Source organism: Oxyura jamaicensis, chromosome 12 (genome assembly GCF_011077185.1).
Source record: "Oxyura jamaicensis isolate SHBP4307 breed ruddy duck chromosome 12, BPBGC_Ojam_1.0, whole genome shotgun sequence".
Taxonomy (NCBI): Eukaryota; Metazoa; Chordata; class Aves; order Anseriformes; family Anatidae; genus Oxyura; species Oxyura jamaicensis.
The window spans coordinates 17,758,460-17,779,911 of record NC_048904.1 but is presented as its reverse complement, the minus strand read 5'-3'; the positions used below and the strand labels follow the sequence as shown (position 1 = coordinate 17,779,911).

The 21,452-nt window shown below is 47.5% G+C and overlaps 1 long non-coding RNA gene across 3 annotated transcripts in view; it reads left to right on the top strand.

The window, feature by feature from the left end:
• Positions 1-19,847, top strand: part of LOC118173476 — a 72,606-nt gene extending 52,759 nt beyond the window's left edge. For 2 of the 3 annotated variants that reach the window (XR_004754220.1, XR_004754222.1), the window contains exons 3-4: positions 17,415-17,512; positions 18,274-19,847. This is a non-coding gene — a long non-coding RNA (uncharacterized LOC118173476). The remainder of the gene's footprint in view (positions 1-17,414; positions 17,513-18,273) is intronic. The other variant, XR_004754221.1, reaches the window with a different exon arrangement.
• The last annotated feature ends 1,605 nt before the right edge of the window (positions 19,848-21,452 follow it).

The following is a 21,452-nucleotide window of genomic DNA, read 5'->3' as shown; positions in this document are numbered from 1 at the left end:
TGCCCATCTAAGCCCCGACCCATGGCCCACGCTCGTTCCCATTCAGCCCCTTGTACCCCAGGATGAGCACAGGAAACACGTGAGAGCTGTAACTCTTGGCTCTGAAAATCAGAGAGCACAGTTAACGTTAATACACTACATGAGAGGACGGGGATGACTCAGGTCTTGCCCAAGGAATTTAATTTAAAACTAACTTTGAGAAGGGTTTTGTTCTGGGCTTGTGCAAGCAGCCAGCACGAGGATTTCTGCAAGCACCAGGCTGTGCGAGGTCAGAGCTGCAGAAACCTCCTTGGTTGTGCTGGGGAGCTTCCCTGAGCTGCCTGACACCTCCTTGGGTAGAGAGGTGGCTCCGTGCAGTGCTGATGAGCTGCTCGGGACCAAGGGCATCCCTTGGGCAAGGCCGGGTGTGGTGGGGACGGCAGCATGTCCCACGGCTCCGAGGCTGCTCCCGAGGGAGGCAGGAGGATGCCAAAGGGGACAGGAGTGCCCAAGGTGATGCTCCCTGTGCCAGGGCTCTCTGGAGAGATTTTCTGAGCAAGAACAGCATCTATTAGGGTCTGTTTCTGCTCTGGTGTCCTTTTGGTGTAAATTGGGTGGAGTGATGCATTTCCCAGACTTATCTCTTCTCCTAGCAGCACCACAAACAAAGAGTAGTTATTGCAGTCCGAGGGGTGAAAGCATTGCAAGACTTCCTTCATGTCATAGTATTTCTCAGCAGTCCATCAAGAAAATCCCAGGAAAGTCCTGAATTTCATCACAGAGATGATTGTTGTGCTTTCCTTTCCCTTGCCTGACTCTCTCTTACCCTTCCTGCTTCTGTCCAGCCCTGGGGTGTTGCTCCCTGAGGACACCCCTTCTCTGCTTTGCCCTCTGCCAATTATTGATGTGTCTTGTAGGTTTTGTGGTCTTGGTGCTTGCCTGGGAGCAATTGTAGGCAAGGAGGTGCCATCCATCACCTGCTGCTGTGCTCCCCCAAACCCACAGCGTGTGTAGCTGCAGAAAGACTGTGCCGTGCTTGCCCTCGGAGTTACAGCCCATATGCGAAGAGTGGAATAAATGAATGAATAAATCATTGGCATTGTAACGCTGCAGACAACTGGAAACATGATACAACTACTAAGGGCTGGATCTGTGCTTCCCAGCAGTGTTTGATGTGGGACACAGAAACTTTACCCCAAGGGACTTCTGGTCCCTGGGGACCTGGTTTACGCCAGCGCTGGAGATCAAAAGCCAGGATGTGGTGTTGCACAGCTATAATAACTGCTGTCCAAATTGTGCTCAGCTCCAGGTCTGGTGAGACAATGCTAAAATGCAGCCATTGGCAGGCCAGGAATTAAACGATTTGTGTTGGCTGGCTCAGAGAGGGGATTCACTGTTTTCATCACATGCCAGTACTGGTTCAGCTGCGTATGGAGGAAAAGAAGAGGCTTTCTAAGGCTTTGCGAACTGGCTGGGCACCAGAACCTGAGCCCCGCTAGATGTAGATTTTATCCTTACAAAACTCCTCTTCCAGTTGTGGAAATGAGCAGGGCTGGGTTCCCATCACACAGCCGGGGGTTGCTGTAACTGCTGCTGAGAGCTCTGGATCCTGCGAGAGTAAAATCATTGCACGAAGCACCGAAATGCCAGATGTGCTGCTAAAGATTCCTATAATGACTTTTTAATATCTGCCTGTGCCAGCCATGAAGCCCAGTCCAGGCCCTCACTAGGACAAGGTGAACCTGCTTCTTCCCAGACAGGAGCACCTGGCATTTGATGTTGAACCAGAGCATTCCCAGCCCTAAGGGACCACGCTGTGGGCTCCTGGAAGCCCACACAGCGTTTCTGCACTTGAGACCCCTACCAGGGCCCCTCTCCACAGGGTATCTTTATGTGGGAGATCCGTGGGAGATTTCTCCCATCTGGAAATGTGTCTCCCTGCATAGTCTGGATTGCGCCCTCAGGGAAACCACATCTTGTCTGTAGATCACTGTATATTAGTCTACGGCTCCTACAAATATGAATTTAAATAGTCTATTATCTCTAAGTGCTGTTAATGTTATTATTCCCACTTGTTGGTTGCATGCTATATACAGAATATGCTCCAAATTCATTACTTTCCACTTTAAGTTGCATAAATTTGTAGTCTGCCCTTTCTAAAGAGACAAAACCTTACTGTAAAATTTATTGAACAGTTGCTCCAAAGTAGCTTAATTAGTAACTTGCCAGGATTTAGCAAGCCTCTGAGATGGCTTGAAATGCTTGCCTTATTTTATTATAGGACTTGGGGTTAATATTCCAGATTAATAATACATATGAGCATTTATTAAACTCTAGACAACACTTAAAAAAAAAAAAAGAAAAAGAAAAAGAAAAAGAAAAAAAGAGGGTTTATCATATCTGTAACAGCCTCAAGGAAAAGGAACTTGTAACTGGCTCAGGCTCTGCTCTCCTTTGCTTTGTGCTGCGGGGTGGCTGAAGCTGGGGGAATGCTGAGCTCCCTGGAGCAGGACAGGCTTCACATCATGGGCTGCTCTGCTGCTCATGAGTTTTATTTTGGGGACAAACAGCCTTTAAATTGGGGTGCTCAGCTCAGGATGCAGGGAAGGGGCTTGATATTTGGAAGGCAGCTGCTTTATTCCTTAGAAAATGCAAATTCCTACAGATATGTTCAAGCTGGGCACTAAGCTTCCAGGCAGCAAGGAACACCCTCTGCTGAAGAAACCGTGAAGCATCATTTGACGTGTTTTGGAGTGAGGATGGTCTCAGCAGGCCTGCTCTTGATGGCTCTGCTGTGCCACAGCAGTCCATAACGCTGGTGCAGCACAGGCCTCGGTTTCCTTCAGCACACAGCAGCTGATGTGCAAACAATTGTGGGGGTTTCTGTTAGGGCACGAAGACTTAGGGGTTACTGGTTTACAGAAAGAAGCATAAAAGTCTCCATGTAGGAAGAGTTAAAGCTTTCTTGGCTGTGTGTTCTTAACTTTATGAGAAGAAACTGTACAGATCTAAGTGAGAGGTCCAGCACCAGAATTTGAAGAAGCTCCCATTGATGCCAGCAACAAGCCCTAACCAGGCACTAAGGCACACCCCAGCCTGCTGCAGTATGAGTTAAATAGAGAAGGACTCTGTAGCTTGGAAGTAGGCCCTTAGGAAGCAAATTTGAAAATGATGCCGATGGCTGGTGTGCTGATAGGGCAGCAAGCAGGACCACAGGAGAGGCCCAGCATCCCCGCAGGTGTGGGTAACCCGTGGGCTGTTCTCCAGCGCCCGTGGGTAGGGACCCGCTGAGCCAGAGCTTTAGGAGAAGGCATGGATAAATCAGTGGTTTTGTTCTGTGGGAGAGGGATCAAACATCTCACCCAGCAAGAGGAGGGTTGTACCAATAACCTCTGCAATGTAACTGGCTACGGCAGGCGTGTGGCTCATGAAAATGTGGTGTCACAGCAGCATTTCTTGGTGTTTGAGGCTTCATCCAAGGCATAAAACTCGTGATCATCCAAGTCCAATGAGCAAATCTGGCTGAGGTTGAAGGCTCTGTTGCATGAAGGACTTACCTCTGCTCCTGCCCATTCAGTAGCACCAAGACAAACAGCCTCCTGCAGCCATCCAAATCAATCTAATTGTAAGCAACATAAAGTGGTGCTTTAAATATATCTCATTTGCATACTGAGAAAAATGTCTCAGCTTACTGAATATGGAAATTACCAGTGGAAAATTATTTATCATCTCAGTATCAAAATATCAGAGGTTGCCTGGTGCCTTTGGGAAAATCAATTGTGATATAGCAATATTCCTCACTTCCCCATATATAATGTGATCTGCCAAATTTAATCCAATTTTGCATTTGATGGTCCCCAGTAGGATGAAAAGGTGATGTTAATGTCATATAAACAATGCCAAGCATCATCCCCCATGAAATTCTGTGTGACAGTTGAAAGGTGCCAAATTATCCCAAAATAGTCTGGGGACTTCACAGTTCAGGCAAGCTGGCAGTTTGCAACAATGCAAATATTTTGTTCTTCACTTTGCTCCTGTTCTCTCTTTTTAATTGTAAATTGTATGTCAGTATCTGAAGCTAGTGGGTGAGGGGATGAAGGGGGTGCAGTGCTCTACACCCTTCCCGGTAACCAAGTGACGTATAGCAAGAATGTAGGCGCCGAAACAAGGATTTGCTAGGGCCAAATCCTTGCATCTTCGCTCACTGTTGATCAATCTAAATCTCATCTGCTGCCAATATAGGGTAATTTTCCCTAAGTGTAGCCAAAATGAGAGATTTTTCCAAGGATATATCATGAGCCAAACTGCACTCTGTTATTCCCCTGTGTTCCCAGCTCCTAAGACACATTTTCTATTACGTGGACACATCATCACTAAGGGAACTCCTTGTTTTTCTTGTCTGCAAAAGAAATCTGATGTGATGTACATGTAGGATGTTAAAAATGTGTATGTTTATGGAAAACTGCCTGAGTAAAATGAAATTCTGTTGAGGGTTTTTGTGTGCACCCTCTGAAACGCTGCTAGTTCCCAGACCAAGGAAAGGACTAGAAGTGTTTTTGTGTTTTCTCCAGTTTCTCTTGGGCAGTCTTGCTAACTGCCACTCACTTTTGACAGCTGGGGTTTATCTATTTTGTTGTGAAATGTTCATTTTGCCCATATCCATGCGGGAGATTGCCAGTTAATTCTGGTGAAGGATGGTGGCATCAGTGCTGTCCAACTGCTCAAATTTGTCAGCTGATGCATACCTGCAACACTCAGGGCATATTTTAGTGGACTGAAGAGCTTCCAAGTTGCCTATAATGAGGCTAATTATCAAATAAACAATAAGTTGGTCTTCATCACACATGCCATGGGACCAGGGGACAGGACTGGGACTTTGCACAACGTGTACGAAGATCTCCTTATGTTTGGAATAAGTTGGTGTTGGCACTGCATGAACACGAGACAAAAAGTTTATTTTAGGTGATGCCCAATGCTTATAAACATCTTCTTAGTGCATTTTTCTAAGGAAGGATAACGAATTTTCATAGGATCTCAGTTGCCTTCTCATGGGCTTGAGTGGAGGGCAGCCTTCCTCTGAGCTGCTTGCAGTCAGGGTGGGTGTATTGGGTGCGTTGCTTTGGGTGCAAAATGGGTGTAAAGGTAAAATCTTGCTACAGACATGAGTAATGTCTGTAATGAGTAATGAGGTTACCACAACACTTAGAGGGGGTGAAACTGGTGAGCTTCTAAACCTGTAACATGCTGGATGCCAGTTCTTCGCTGCCAGATTACTGGCATTCAGCTTTGGAGCTGCCAACAAGCTGATGGAAGAGTTTCCTGTGGATTCGTTGTCCTGGAAAATATTGTGAGTTTATCTTGAAAGCAGTCCTGTACTTTGAGTTCCTTTGCAAACTGTTCATTGACAATACTCCTACATTTGTGTTTTCTTTGCTTTCTTTCAAAATTGAGAAGTGCTTTTTCTAGCCTTTCACAGTTGGCAAGGGGATGGAAGGAGGGCTGAGAGCTTGGCCACCCTACCTGCCCGTGGGGGCCCCTCCCGTGGCACCGTGCTCAGGCTCCGTGAGGCCTGACAGCAGGAGCTAGATGCAGGAATCTCTGCCCCAGCTGCAGCACAAGGTCTGCTCGCCTGCAGGGACTAGAGCTTGCTTGGGACTGGGATGGTGAGAGCATTGGGCCCTGCGGTGGGGAACACTTTGTAGAGCTGTGATCTTTGCATGTAGCCTTGCTCAAAACCCACAGGTTCCCTTACAGCACTTATCTCTTCCCTTAGTTCCTCAGCTCTCTGTGTGTGTGGAAGCTGCAGTACCATTACAGCAGGAACAGGGACGTCCCCTGTGTGGGAGCAGCGTGTCTCTCAGGCCTCCAGGGCTGGGAAATGGCAGCATGGGGAGTTTTATTTTTCACAAAGCCTAATACGTGTTTGTCATTTCAAACATTGTTCTCTATCACTCTGTTCGTTCTTCTCGTCTTGGCCTCAGGAGATGACTCCCACCTTGGGCTTAAAGCTCTGGTGAAAGAGAGGAAGTGTTAGTTATAAACTAAATGCCCATCCTTTTCTTGCATGGCAGCAGCCACCCTGCTCTTTGACAGCACCAAAGACAGCCCATGGCAATGCCTTGAGAAGAAGTTTGGTTTGGTTTTCCTCCAGGAGGGGTGGGTGCCTGGTCCCCCGTGCCCTGTCATATGAGGGGACGTGGCTGAGGCCCAGGAGGATTCATCTTGTTGGGGTTTATGCGGCAGAGTCACACCTCTGGCTATTCCATCGTCAAACAATTTTCATTCATCACTTTTGGCTGGCCCTGGAGCCCTGTTAAAGAGCTTTTCCATTCGCTGTGATGGGCCCCAGGGCTAGCCTGGTGCTTGGGGCGGACCTGCCAGGAGGCAGGGCTCGTCGCTGTGCTGTGTGCCACTGCTCCGTCCTAGTGTGGGACTGGGACACCCTGGGGTAGTCTGGAGACCTGGTCCCTGCCCCGACACAGGCAGAGGGCACTGATCCTGCCCAGGGATCTCACCTGGAGTGGGCTGGGGCAGGAGGAGGGGGGCTGCGGAGCTGCTCGCAGCAGCTCCAGCCACCAAAAATAAAGCGTCTTCGCCTTTAATTGTGAACATCAGACAGAAAATCCTAAAGGCAAAGTTAGCATTAGACAATTATGAGACATCTTCAGCTAAGCGAGCCAAGGATCTGTTCAGATGCAGATCTCTCATATTTTCAACGTGCAATGGGAATTGCTGCATTATACGAAATATAACAAGAAGAGAAAAGCATATTACTGTTTTAACCCAACCTTTCCAAACAAATCTGTATTCACCCCGTAATGTAACAGGGAGGAAGGAAGCAGACAGAAATTTATCTTCTCCAGAGAGTGATACATCAGTGCCTGGTTCACAGGAACATTTTTCAGACATCTCAAGAGCACCATGCACAGAAATATACATACCATGAATTTCCCGAGCAGACAAGGGCTAGCTGGGATGACGACAGCAGTAGGAAGAGCACGGACCAATAGCAGATGCCTGGGTGGAGAAATGAAGATTATTTCACTGGAAACCCAGGGAAAACAGCTAGCAAAAAGTTTGTCCACTCATTAGGCAAATGATTTGTGTTTCTGTCACCACCTGTCTCCAGTGGGACCCACACTGCTGCAGCCCGGCTGTGGGACCTCTGGAGCTGGGTTTGCCCCAGTGCCACATTCAACAAGTTTTATTGAGGCAAAATCAGCCAATATTGCATGTCTAGTGGTGACTGAGACCTCCTGAGAGACAAGTGATGGAGTGAGTAAGTAGAGTCAGGTCTGGAAAAGTCGATGGGGAAGGGAAAGCACTCCAAAAATATGATGACTTTCCACATTGCGTTTGGCTGTTCAGGAGCCTGATGATACTGATGGGGTTTAGGTCTGAAAAATGTTAATAGGGGCTTAGAAAGACCCTAGCTAAACATTTAACTCTGTTGTTTTTTTTTGTTGTTGTTTTTGTCAGTCTGCAGAAGCAGCTGGCTCCCCAGTTATTTCTCGAGAGGGTGTTTGAGGGCTGGGGAAGCTCTCCAGCAGCACAGTGCCTGAGGATCCAGCCCAGGGCACCTCTGGGGTTAACCTGTCGGGGAGGAGAGGACGCCCATGTGCACAGTGCCCCCATGATACCTTATGGGCAGAGCATCCCACATCGGTGCCTGGTTGTCACCACGTAGCTCATCGCAGCAGCCGTGTCTGCAGGCTGTAAAAAAGAGGTTTTGCAGAACAGTGAAGAGTCTGTGGAAAGAGTGGCCAGGGCTGGATGATCAAAACTCAGAGCAGGGAGGAGAGTTTTCAGTCTCTTCCGGATCCCTGCAAGCAGCCAGGAGCCTGCATTTCCTCCTGGCCTGAGCCCTTGGAGGCCAGAGCTTGCCCTGGTGTGGGAGCTGCTTCCTTCCCACATGCCTCCTTGGCTGTCTGGGCTGTGTTGGCTGCTGCAACGTGACGAGAGGCACAGTTTGAGTCGGCTGGAGCATGCTGAGGCTCCTGCAGGCTCATCTGATCAGCGGCGGCTCAGCGGGGATGCTGTGATAACAAGGATGCTGTGATTTGTCGCTCCCGCTGCTCTGTGTCAGCATATTTCTCGTGCCTCGAGGACAGCGTTTGATTAGTGAGAGAATTCCAGAAATGGCAGATTGCACTCAATTGGTGATGTAATTAGTCACGTAATTACAAATTACCTAATGCTGGAAGTATATTGTGGCTAATAACTGTCTGAGCCATGAGAACACATTTGGATCCTGGCTCTGGCCGGCTAGCCGGACCCGCGTTAGCGTGAGGACGCGTGGCAAAGGTGTGACCGCCTGCCTGGAGGTGCCTGGGGCAAGCAAGGAGGCAGCAAGAAGCTCGGGAACTGTAGCACAAAGGGGAGGCTTAGGCCTCTTTCAGCACTACGATTTTATGGCAGGAGCTTTATGCTTGTACGGGAACCCACTGACATGAACGAGCCTGGCCACATGCCTCCCGTGGCAGGATTGCGATCTCGGTTTAAAACTCTGGCACGGAAAACATGCCTGTTTTATGGAGCTCTAAAAAAGAAAATATTTTTGGCCTTATGAGGAGAGATTATGTGAGAGAAGATGGCAATTCCTTGCATAATTATTAAATGATCATTATCTCATAAGTATAAGCTTCTAACTAGCTTATTTGGTGTCTTTTTAAAGCAAACGTTTGCTGTAACTTACTCCAGAGTTCCCGGCACATGGCTTTAGATTTCCATAGCTTCATATTCCTCCACCAGTCAGCTGAATAATTAAATAGCTAGGCTGGAGATTTTATTATCCAGAAAATCTGCAATTGAGCATTTGTTGCACAGAAAATGGACACATTTCTTTTCCGGATACGTTTGGGCAGAGTAGGAAACCGAATCTCCAGTGATTTCATTTATAGACGTTTTCCAGGTGTTAAGTGATTTTAAATTAAGTGAAATGAAACACTTTCAGTCTAAATATTTCACATCTCTCTATAAATGGCTGCTTCTATTATTGAAGGCTATGAGTTGCAGGCTCGCCCCTACATTTTCAGCATGATGAGTGAGGATTTAGCCCTGGGACAGCTATTAAAGGTGATGAGTGTCAGAGTGCCCATGTGCTCCTTTTCTATCCGTGCAAAGTAAAATGCAAGCAAAGAGCCTTTTCTCTTCCTCATCTGAGCAAAATGCCTCGCAGCTTGTTTTCTTCTGGCCTATCTGGAGCTCTGTGTTGTTGACACTGTAGGATAATTTTTCTTTCAGAAATGATTTGTGTTACAGGGCCTGGCACCAAGTCTTCAATAAGCCAGCGAGTTACACACAGCGTTAGGAGCTGGTTGCCCAGAAAGGGTTTGACACAGCCCAGCCGCCTTTGGCTTTGGAGGTGGACGTGCAGTGATAGCAGGGCAGGGAACAAGTGCTGCCCAGGACAGGGATGGATGTAAGGAGCTGGTCTCACCCAAGCTTTGCCCCAGGACATGGCATATGTTGAATGCCACAGCTCCAGCCCACCTATACAGCACACGAAGCCCAGTGCCAGACACCTATTTGGAGCCATCAGTGCTTTTGTGCTGTGGGAGCAATTTTGGAGCCTCTCCTTGGGAGGCTGGGGCTGCTCAGGGGTGGTGGGGAGCAGGCGGGTGCCAGACCTGTCTCCTGTCCCCGCGGTGCCACCACCGGCTTGGCAGCGAGAAGCGAGCCCCGCTTCGTCCCCGTGCTTCTGTCACAGCGCCTGCCGGCACGCTGTGTTGTGCTTGAAATTATCATCGTTTGCATAAAGAATGCTGGCTGCACGGATATTTTTAGGGTGATAAAATTACAGAGATGAACTGGGACAATGAATTGTATCAACAGGGCTTCCGGCTCCTGTTCCCTCGCGAGCAGCTCGTGCGTTATTTATAGCTGCATGCATGTGCGTGCATGGCTATGTGTTCACCTCTTCCCAAAAGCAGATCAAATCGTCCTGGCACAGATGATACCCGGTCTATGTTTCCTTGTTCATCAAAGGACCGTTGCGTCATGTTCATGTCTAAGTCATACCTCGAAATGCATGAAGCGGAGCTTTTTTTGAGCTGAATTAAGATCAAATGAGTGGGCGGTGAAGCTACGAGCCTTTGATGTAGACAAACCAGGAACGCTCTCTCCATGGCGAGGAGCTTGGAGCTACCTCTCCTTCCCAGCACAGCTCCCTATTCTTCCTACAAATTGCTTAAATAACTAATAGCCTCAAAAGGTGCTCCCATGAGTGCTCACCCGCTTTCTGCTCAGCCAGAGCCAACGTTCAACTTGTAACAAAGATCTTTGTGCTCTGCCTCCGTGATGCTGCGAAAGGAGTTGTAATAATAATTAATAACAGGACAACCAGCCATGTTTTATGACTAGTGCTAAAGCTGGGGACAAAATTATACCTGGATTTTGGCCCGCTTGCTTTAATCAGGCCTCCAAAGCACTTTTCTTGTGTTTAAATACCTGCGAGTCTTCACCTGAAGCAAAGGTTTCTCTCAGTTATTAGGAGGCATCACAATTGTTGATTGATCTTCAGTGCAAGCTGTGTGGCTGGGGAAACGGGCCATAAATACCCACACCACTGTGGTCAGCAATGAGCCCTGGAGGGCTCAAGACTGCCTGTAACATTTTGGTGTGTTGTAGAGAGAAACAGGAAAGGAAAAGAGAAGCTCGGAGAGGCAGAGATGGGGAGGAGCAGCTTGGGGGTGCTTTGCTTGCAGGTATTGGGGTCAGGGCTGGCCTGCAAGAGGGGCAGGGAACAGCGCCGTGAGGCTGGCGAGGCATAAGGCTCTCCTGCTCCCAGGCAATGCAGGCATATTGAAATGAAATGCTAAATGCTGCCCGTGGAGCTGCTTGCTTGCCTATCATGTTGAAAGCTTCATCTGCCCATGTGCAAGTGCAGCAGATAAGCGGAGTCCCGCTCTTTGGACTCCTTCAGAAGTTAAAAGAAAGGGGAAAAAATAATTAAAAAAAAAAGACAACCAGCAACAATAAAAAACCCACAATGCGCTCTGGCCTGCAAAAAGGTTATTTTGCTGTTTATCTCCTTCCTGGAAGAGGTGTCCTTGCCCGTCCCAGCGCTCCCTGAAGCCTGCAGGCTCTGCCTTCCTGCCCGCCATGCAGAGCCTGCTTCGCCTCTCTCTTTTTTTGTGCTCGTCTCGTAAAGCAAATGGGACTGGGTAAACGCTAGCAGGAAGGCGAGGCAGCCTTATTTATATGCTGCTTCTCTGTCTCAGTTGCCCAGAGCGCTGTGCAATTATAGAACTCAGACACTTAAAATAACATCTGGGTAAGGAAACAAAACAAAGTGTAACTCACGGTTCACAACCAGTTCCCCCCAAAAAGAAAGAAGATTAGCAGGTAATGGCTTGTCTGAAGAAATCCGTCTGTTTAATTGCTTTGAGGCCTCAAAAAGGCAAGACTAAGCAAATGCTCTGAGATGACCTCTTCTGCCAGAGGTGCTGCAGTTCGGATGTATGTTGAATTATTTATTTATTTCTATTTATTTATTTATTTTTAATCGTGAAAGTGAGAGCTCTCCTTGGCATATCCTTTTGGTCCAGTGAAACTTTTCTAAGGGATTGGCTTTTGTTTTCAGGCTGGCTGTCACAGCTCGGTTTGGAGAGGAAAAATCTGGGAGGATGATGAAGAGAGAGGCAGATCCTCTACGTAAAACTGAAGGCCAATTGCCCGGAATCTGTCCTCTGCTTGACTTCCCTGGGGGTGAGGGGACAAAAGGGACAACAGCAGGAGAGTAAACATTATGGGAACAGAAAGCAAGTCTTCCAGTCCCACCTATGGGCTTGTCGTCACCCTATGCCAAATATCTGCTTGGTGACGGGTTGCAAAGAAACTGGGGAGATGGAGGCCAGGAGGAGCACGAAGGTCTGGCCACTCTTTCTGCTGGGAATCGTGTGATGGGCTCAGCAAGCGTTGCCTATCGGCAGTGATCTGATTTTGGCTTAATCCCCGCCACGCTGCAGGGCAGGGAGAGCGGTGATGTGTTGGGCACCCCAACAGGCCCCGGGGCTGTGCTGCCCCAAATCGCTGTGGTTTTAGCTCGCCCGCAGGGTGTCTGTGCCATGCAGGGCAGGAAGGCTGCGGCTGGTTTGTCAGGGAGCACAGGGCTGTAAGGAAACAGCCCCAGAGGGTGAATGTTAAAGGGTGAGAACTGAGAGTCTGCACGGGGCTCCCGGAAGCCAGCAGTACCGGGAAGCTGAGAGCAAAAGAGTTTTAGGCTGAAAGGAACTTTAGGAAGGTAATGGTGATGGCAGAGACTGCAGGTCAGTGTTCCTTGGACAGGAACTAAACCGAGAACCCTAACTGGGCAGACACTCTGCAAGCAACTCGCTGTGTGGTAGAGATGTCAGCTCCACGGAGGTGAAGATCTGGTGGGTAGCTCACAGACCTGGGGATCAATTTCAGAAGTTTAATATATCTCAGTTAATGGCAAGTCAGTGGGTTTTCTGTCTTAAATTTTTAGGATAAACCAAAACCTATTTAGCTCTCTCACCCTGTCATCTCTTTTTCCTACTATCAAAATTTTGCAATAATTTTTACCAAATGGATAGAAGATATAAAAAAAGTCACCAGATTTAAAAAATGGGCCCCATTTAATTTCCCTAGAAGTGGCAAATATTTGTCACATTTCTCAGGTCAGCAGCACAGCAAGCTGAGAAATATCATCTTTTCACGTTCTTTGATAAAAGAGCTTTTCTGGGGGTAGGATGCGTTGCTAAAGGAAGTGTGAAGCTAATTTTGATATAACCCCCTGTTATTTGTTATCAAGCAGAAGATAATGAATGCAACATAGCTGAAATCTCCGTGCCGTGTTTCTGATAGCTCAGGGTTGCTGCGCCACTGGTTCAAGCCAGCCACAAGAGGTGGATCCCGTCCTTCCCCGAAAGGTTTGCATTCACCTGTATTTCCCAGCTCTGGCTGCTCCAGCCCTACCACAGAGGAGGATGCTCAAGTCCGAGCTGCCGAGTGAAACGCCTCTCTGTACCTCTCTATCAGCAGAAGTTTCCTTGATCTTCGTGTTCCTGCTATTTCTCAGGCTCTGATGTTAGCGGCGTGAGCTGCCTGTAAAGTGAGGCGAGGCAGGGCAGCGCCGCAGCATCCCCTCTCCTCCGAGCAGCCCTTCCAGGCTCCTCGCCTTCGTTGCCAGGAGGAGCTCGGTGATCTTTTGCAGCACCGCTTGAAATGACAAATTATAAATGAGTCAATTTTTCAAACTTTAGATGCTGCACCGATTCAACACAAACAAATGCAATGAATATAATTAAAGGTCAAATGGAAACTCGATATCGTTAAAGATCTGCCATCATATCCACGCAGACCCGTAGTAATTATGATGCATGCACAGTAATAGAAGCCTAATGGTTGCAAAATGTTCTTAGGATTAATTGGCTTTGGCAGCTTACACACTCACATGATTTTCTACATTTTTGCCCATCCTGACAATCATTCTGTGCTCTAGGCAATCTTTGCCTGAGCTGTCTGTCTTTATAACCATCACATTATTCTGGCTTTTTGAACATCATAGTGCAGTAGTTTGCCTCTCAGCACCCAGTATGGTTTAATCATGTTCTTATTTGTGCACTATTGTGTGGCGGATAGCTGTTTCTTTCCTTTACAGGGAAGGCGGTTTGCCCAGGGAAGGCAGTGGTGACCCTGGAGCCACGAAAAGCGATTTGACAGGACCTGTGGGACTGCAGACAGAGACTGTGGGGGGGGCAGCGTAAGGGGATCGCTACAGGAATAGTGGGAGATCTCAGCTTGGGTTAGGGAATGAATGCCACACCACAAATATTTCTGTGGGAATATTTAACGCAAATAATCACGAAGCAAGAGCTGGGAGAGTGGCCTCCAAACCCACTTCAGTTTGATAGACTCATTCCAGAGTCTGCAGAAACGTGGTTGCAGCTAGGCAGCATCCTTCCCCCACTCCCCAGAAACCCAGTGTGTTTGGAAGGTGAACCCAAATCAGCGAGACCATAACCCAGTGACAGCACCTTCCCCTTGGAGGGGACACCATGCCACGTCCCGTTCTGTCCACATGGCTGCACAGCACTGCAACCCTCACTCAGCAAGTGCTACAGCAATGCATTCACGAGATGATACTGAAGCATGTGCTGAAGTGTCTTACTTGCAATAAAGACAGATAACGTGCACCAGGCAGGCCATGGTACAGCAGATAATGCCTGCCTTCCAAAGGTAAAGCTATTCAAATAAATTGGCAGCACTGTCAGCACTGAAGTAAGCCTTCAGTAGGATGAAGTGTTTCAAGAGACTGGTGAAAGTGATGCTTTTTGAAGCTGTTGGCTGTGAGTTTCTCAAATGCTGCAGTACGTCCAACCAGTAAGACGCTATGGTGCCAGACAAGAAGCACAGCACTGCTGGTATCTTGCAACACATACTCAGAGAAATGAGAGAAATGTCCCCAAACCCACGTTCACGTGAGTCTTTGCCAGCCCTGCTCCTGCAGGTGAGAGTTTTAGTTACGGTGCTATTAACTCTGCAGCACACAGAAGATCAGGCAGGACCGTCCAGGGCTGAGCATCATTGGAAACTGTAGGGAAGCTCTTTTCCCTGCATGATATGCATGCTCCACAAAGCGTGCTGATGGAGCCAGCTAAACTTTGAAATCTGGGCTTGATTGAAGGGGAAATTTGAAAGCAAACCTCCAGGGAGGAACTAAGGCAAACTCTTACACATTTTTTAAAAATTGAAAACTCTGTAAACTCAAAGCACTGTCTGCTCACAGCTCCAGATGAAGCCTAGTAGTTGGGCAAATCTCAGAAAAGTCCCTTCAATGAGCATTAGTTCACTCATCTGGGTGCCCTCCTGCACACAAGCACAGGGGTACGAGTGGAGCTGCATCCTCCCTTTGTGGGGCAGAGCAGCATTGCTCCCAGCATTGCTAATCACAGAACCATAGAAACGTTTAGGCTGGAAAAGGTCTTCATCAACTACAACCATAATGTTTGTGGAAACTTAAACATTTTAAAATTCGAATTGAAGTCCATTCCATCTAAAACTTAGGCTGGCAGGCCCCTTAATACCCCACCCTGCACTGTTTGAGCTTCTCCCAGCTGCAGTCCCTAGCCCAGCACAGACAGCTTTGGGAAGGGGATGCTGTAGCCCATCGGTGTGTACCCAGCAGGCACATCACGGGAGGGAGGGGAGCTCTGTAACCGGCGCTGTTTGGGTTGTGAGTAGCTCAGTGGGGCCCTGCTACCTGGAAACCTCCGGGCCGTGACCCAAATACCTAACCCAGTTGCCTCGAGAGATGAAGATGCCTTCTAAGAAACACATTCTTTTTCAAACAGCAGAGCTGAAGGCAAGGTCACATTTCTGATGCGCCCGTACAGTGCGGCCTGCTGCCTGTTTGCGGCAGCCCTTTAAGGAATGATTAACCAAACCGAACAGGCAGGCTCGGGTACAGAGACCCCATCTGTCTGAGGAAGAGTCAGGAGTTAATTTAAGTGACTTCTACAACATGTCGCCTCATTCCAGTGGCAGCTAAGCTAATTAAGATGGAGCTGGTCCAAGAGCACGGTGGCGTGGCGGTGGCACGGAGGAAGCGCTGCCACAAAGGCACAATCAAAGCGCGGTTACGCTAACGAGCAAGTCGGGCGCTGGGTACTCGGAGCCTGCGAGGAGGTGCTGAGCAGCATAATTAACTGGGTATCTCGGTGCCATTGATAACTTCATGAATATTTCATACTCCTTTCCCACCAATCTGTACTGACAACTTGTGACACAGAACTAGATGGGGTAAAATGCACTTAATATGCGGTTGCTGTAGCTGTAAATTTATCCTCAGACATTGTTTTCTTAAAGATGCTCCTCCAGGAGCCTGGCCGGCTGCTCAGCAACTCCTCCGAGCTCCGTAGGCCAAAGAGCAAACGGAGCCCTTCTCTAACGAGTGCTTTAATGGTCTGATAACATCAAGCAAGTCAGCCACGTGGGGCTGTGGCCCTCGTTAGGGAATGCTAAATTAGCAGGTCTGTGAGGATGGGAGCTGTGGCTTGAAGGGGTCACTCCTGGAGAGTGGATCAGCCGTGCCTCCTCTTGCTCTGATAAGAGCTAGTAATTTTGTGCAAAATTTGCTTGGTTTTGTAGGGGTGAGGGAGGATACGTGTAGGGTTTGGGACTGATGAGTTTTCTATTCCTAACACCTGGTTTACTAAAACTCCCCTCTTCAAACCACCCCGTTGTAGTCTCTCTGAGCAATAAAACCGCCCACGGGGCTTTTGTGGGCTGCCCCAGGGGAAAACAACCGGGGAAGGCTGAGGTCTGGGTGAGATGTGCAGGACGGCGCTGAGGGTGGGTCAACGCTGCCTGGCTGGGGGTGCTGCGGCTGCACCACCCGTGGCCGTGCCAAGCAGCACGTCCAGCACGGGCCTGCTTCCCCAGGAGTGACTAACAGGGTGGTATTTTCCTCTGGTTTGTTTTCATGAGTCAAAGGTAGGACTGAGCTTTGCTTTGGTGAGGCTGCCCCACGTGCCCAGGCTCCCAGCAGTGGGGGAACCCGAGGGGGCTGATGCAGTGTGTGCCATCAGGCACGTCTGGGAGCATGGGGTACCAGCCAGGACCAGGTTTTCCTGGGGAAACGCCAGAGCTGTGGGACCCACAGCAGCATGGTTACAGACCGGACAGAGGATTTCAGCACCAGTCACAAAATAAGGAGTTTTGCTTGGTCCCCTGCAAGTGCCGCCCTAAGGACTGGCTGTCTGGAACGGCAGGCTCCGAGTCTGTGAATTGCATGGAAAAAAAAAAAAAAAAAAAAAAAAGCTTTTAATAGAGAGGAAGGAATTGTGCACTTTGAATTGAAAGCAAGCTATATGTTTACATAAACCTCCTGTTTGTAAGCCAAGGCTGTGATTCAAGGGGAGGGTTTGGGCTAGCAGGAGTGAAAGCGGATGCTTTCCTGTCGCGTCTGAGCGCCTGGGTTCCTCCGTCCAGCAAACGTGCTCCCTCCCCACACCCCAGTGTGCCCGTCCCAGGCAGAACTCCTGGGGCTTCCTGCGTCTGCTGTGCCCTGAAAAGATGGAGTGAGAGCACGGGGTGGTGTGGGGAGAGGAGAGGGCTCCGTCCTGCATGCAGGGGGGATGGAGCAAGCTGCCCTGAAGGCTCTGTGCCTCTGGGTGTGCCACAGCCCTCCTCCGGGGTGTTTTGGGTAGAGGGTCAGTGATGGGGAAGCAGAAGGGTGGAGGGATGCTGATCGGGATGTGGAGGCTGAGAGCAGTGGGTTGGGGACCCACGGAGGTGGGCCTGGGGACATGGATGGCGAGGATGCTCTTTAAAGACAAACTTGAGCCTTCCTGGCTGGCATGCACCTTGCCTTCCTGTACAGGGCAATCGATTTAAAACTTGATGCGTGTTTAAGCAGCACTTAATCAGAAGGGCCAAGCGTTAGTACTACATAATTCATTTTGTCTTAGTTAACTTTCAAGCGCCATGCTGAGAGATTAATTTTGCATCTCTCCGTGTCATCTGTGCAGGAGGAGCAGCAGCAGCAGCCTTGCCACAGATATTGCAAGTATGTTCTTACATTTTATTCAGTTGAGTTCATTTTTATCTCTTTAATCGTAAAACTATAAAAACAAGATGATATTGGCACTGGTAATTATGTAACAAGCCATTGGGCAAGAAAGAGCACATTTGAAGTTATGATATAAGCAAAGGATGTCTGGGGGTATTAACGACCTTGAGTATTGAAGCCGAGAGAGTGAAACAAATGTATGGGGTTACAATGCATTTAAAATACAGGAGGGAAATAATAAATCAGATGAATAGTTGTGAGGAAATTGAAAATTGTGGAGAGAGAGTAGCAAAACTACGTAGAGATTGAAGGACTTATGCCTCTTGCTAAGAATGGTAATGAGAGTATGCGATTTGAATAGGTCTAAACTGCCCTTGAAATATCATTATAACTTCTTTGAAAAGGCATTTACCATTTGTATGATTTTCCCAAATGTAATATATTTCCTTGCATCTTTGTTCATTGAAAGCTTCTGAAATATGTCTGAAATAAACCCGTATTAGAGTAGAAAATAACATAATGTTCCAGGAAGTCAAATCAAAAGCATTTTCTAATCAGAAGGGCTTCCACAGGAAAGTATCACTGTGTAGAGAGCAGAAGCATCCAGGTTAATTTTCTTTCCTTTTCTTCCTCCTATAAATAAATGACCAAACAGAACGAGAGGCTTTACAAAGTGAACCATCACAGCGGTATGCCGCTAACATCAAAATGCCACGTATTAACTTCGTTAGTACTACTTATTTCTCTCTTTCTTGCAGTTATCTGTGACCGAATGCCTGGAAACACACGGTGTTGTGTCTGCTGCCGTTACACGAGGGCTGTCAGCACGGAGCCTGCGAGTGCTGGCAGGCAGCAGGGAAGCCAGAGCAGTGCAGGACTCAATCCAGAGGTTATCGAAGTCATCAGGAAGCATCACGTTGGCTCCTGCAGCCTTCGGCGAAGACACAACTCCTTTCACTGTAACCACATCTCAGCCCGTGCAACAGGCATTACTTAATAACCCTGAGCAGCGAAACAGAAGAAATTTTCTTTGAAAGTATGTGCCAATCTCCCAGATAGCATTTCCAGCAAAAAGGCCCCTTAGCAGCTACTACCGCTGCAGACAGAAAAGGAAAACGAGGCCTTCCTCACCTCTCCAGAGCCACGGTGCAACTAGTGCCAGGAAATGGCTCTGAAATCGAGGCGCTGGCTTTCGCCACTGCTTGTTCCACCTATGAAGAATGTCTGCGCTTCGGTGAGCTTTGAACCGGTGTTGTAAGCATGTTCCAGACAGGGTTAGCTGTGTCTTAGAGGTTATTGCAAGGCCCTTGCAATGCAGGCATGGCGGAGAACTTGTTTTAAAAGGTGGCTGCAAACACCGTTTGTAAATAAAAACTCACTTAGAAGGCTTTAGTGTTTTAATGCAGCCTCCCTAACAAGGTCCTGTATGGGCTGGGACTGTATGCAGAGATATTGCCTCTTCTAAAGAAGACACAGGTTACTTCCTTTTAACAACTATCCCTCTTTGTGTGTGTAAAATCCAGAGTTTTACTGGGGTCTGCAGAGGCAGAGGGCAAGAAGAGAAAGTGGGAATAAAGGCAAATGGAGAGAGACATTCGCTACCACCCAAACAGGTGGCTTTTTTCCCTTTTTTAAAGATTCAGTGCACCAAAGTCAGGAAAATCAAACTTATGGTTCCCCCAGCAGCCATAACTCTGCCCCTGGCAGAGAAGGAGCGAGGCATAAATATAAGCTCGTAGCCAGCAGTACATGCTACATATGTGCAGGGAGCTAAGTTATGGGTGCTGCGGGAGCCATGATTTTGAATGTCCTGACTTGTGAGTTTAAATTCTGCAGTTCAATATTCTGGGTAGTTTCTTTCTCTCCTTTTTGCACTTCTTGGTTATAAATTATATTACAGCTCTCGGTCTCCTTTATGCTGGCACAGCAATTTGGATTATGTGATTGGCTGAAGACTCTCTTCTTCACAAGAAAGTGATTGCAGTTATTATTCGTAGATTTTTCAAGGCTGGATCCAGCTTTCTTTGTGTCACAGACCCTTAAGCTGATCTGTGTCGCTCACCACTAGCATTAAAGGTGAGACAGGGAAGCGCATGCCATTAGCAGTCTGCATGGGATGCTCTGATGGCCTTCAACATGCTCTGCCTGGATGCACCTCCAGTGGGGCAGGGCTGGGTTTTGTTGTCCCACCAATTTGCTCTGCCATCTTCGTGACAACAAGCTTGCGTGTCTCTTTTGAACTCCTACTTTGTATTCCCAGATTAGGCTTTCAGACACTGGGAAGATATTCATTAAGAGGGTGAAATCCAGAGCAGAGGCTGCACAGCACCTTGGGCAGGGCCTGGGAGGTAAGGAGGACTTTGAAGACCTGTTTTGACACCCCCTTGGTACATGGGTGGTAATTCTGACTGCACAGTAAGTATGTGAAGGTTTTATTTGTATGTGGATGTATGAAGTGCACTTAGGAAAGCAGAATACCACCCTAAATGCCTCAATTGCTTCCTTTTGCTGTTTTTCAGACTGCCAGGTAAGTCCCTCCTGCAGGCAACTGGGTGTATTCTGCTTGTGGAGGCAAAACCCAAGCCCATACTGCGCCTAAGAAAACATCTTTATTCTGTCGGTTCAAAGCTGGTCTTTTTGTGTCTCTTTGGGGTTCCAGGACTGTGTCAACCACCTTTCTGTTGTGTGCTCGCTTCTAGTCAGAGCCAGTTTGTGCAAGCAGAGGTTAGGAAACTTTTGGGTTAATGTTAAAAATAAGTTTCAGTTGAAGCTCAAAGCTCTTTACTTATTTTAAAGTCCGCCCCTAAGAAGGACAGTGCCTCAGATTCACGTTTAAGTGCTTTGATAAATAGAGATAGGTCCAGTTATGCTTTTTGTTGATTTGTAATCATGGTTTGTAAGGCTGAGCTGGTGATGTATCGCTGCCTTAAAAACACGTCCAAATGGCAAACCACCATCTTTATATCCTGTCTGACTGCAAATCTTCAGTGTTGAACTCCGCGAACATTTTGCTGTACCAGACTCTGTGAAGGCCTACGTAAGAAGGAATAATGTGGTATAAATAAACTCCATCTGACTTTTTTTATAATGCTTCGTGCAAACTTAACATGCAAGTCAGGTGTCACAGTAGCTGTTGGAAATATGTAATGCTGACAGTATTTGGTAATAAAATAATAATCGCTGCATGTATCTCTGATGGAAAGAGATTCACATTCTTTTGAATCCCTAATTGTGTGCCACACTACATTAGAGACAGATAGCTCCATTGTCTCCACCTTTCAGAGATGGGAAATTCAGAGCAACAGCAAGATGTTCTAGAAATAAGCCGGTTTAATGAAGCAGCAAATTAGACCCTTCTATCTCTTTATTTAACATGTAGTCCCTTGAATTTATCAGAGTTCATTACAGAGGTGCAAAATAGAAAAAAAGCCGCAAAATTCATTTGCGATTAGAGCTAATGATTTTGAAAATGGCTTTTCATATTTTTATAGATAACGGCTATTACTCATTATTAAATTTATGTCACGTTTACTCTAATGAAATTACATTCTCTCCCTTTCCCTGTTTCTATTGTTTATGGTCTGGGTTTTGTAAAAGGAAGAATCATAAAGATGCTATATGTTTCTTGCCAGCTACAGTGCCTTTGACATGGCTCCTGATAGCTTACTCCTGTGACTCATATTAGAAGAATGGTTTTAAAATTTCCTTCCCAATTTAATACTTGACACATAATGATTCCAAGTAAATGCTCTGATCCATTTTTCTCCATAATTTCAATTTCATAGGAGGAGTAATGGACTCAGGGCTGTAAAGTTAAGGGAGGAAAAAACATTCCAACCGCAAAATACAAACACTTCGAGCTGCTGCCCCTCTCCAAGGTCTGCTCTCCACCCAGACCAACAGCCCCTTGCTGCTCAGCTGTCTGCAAGGGCTGTCA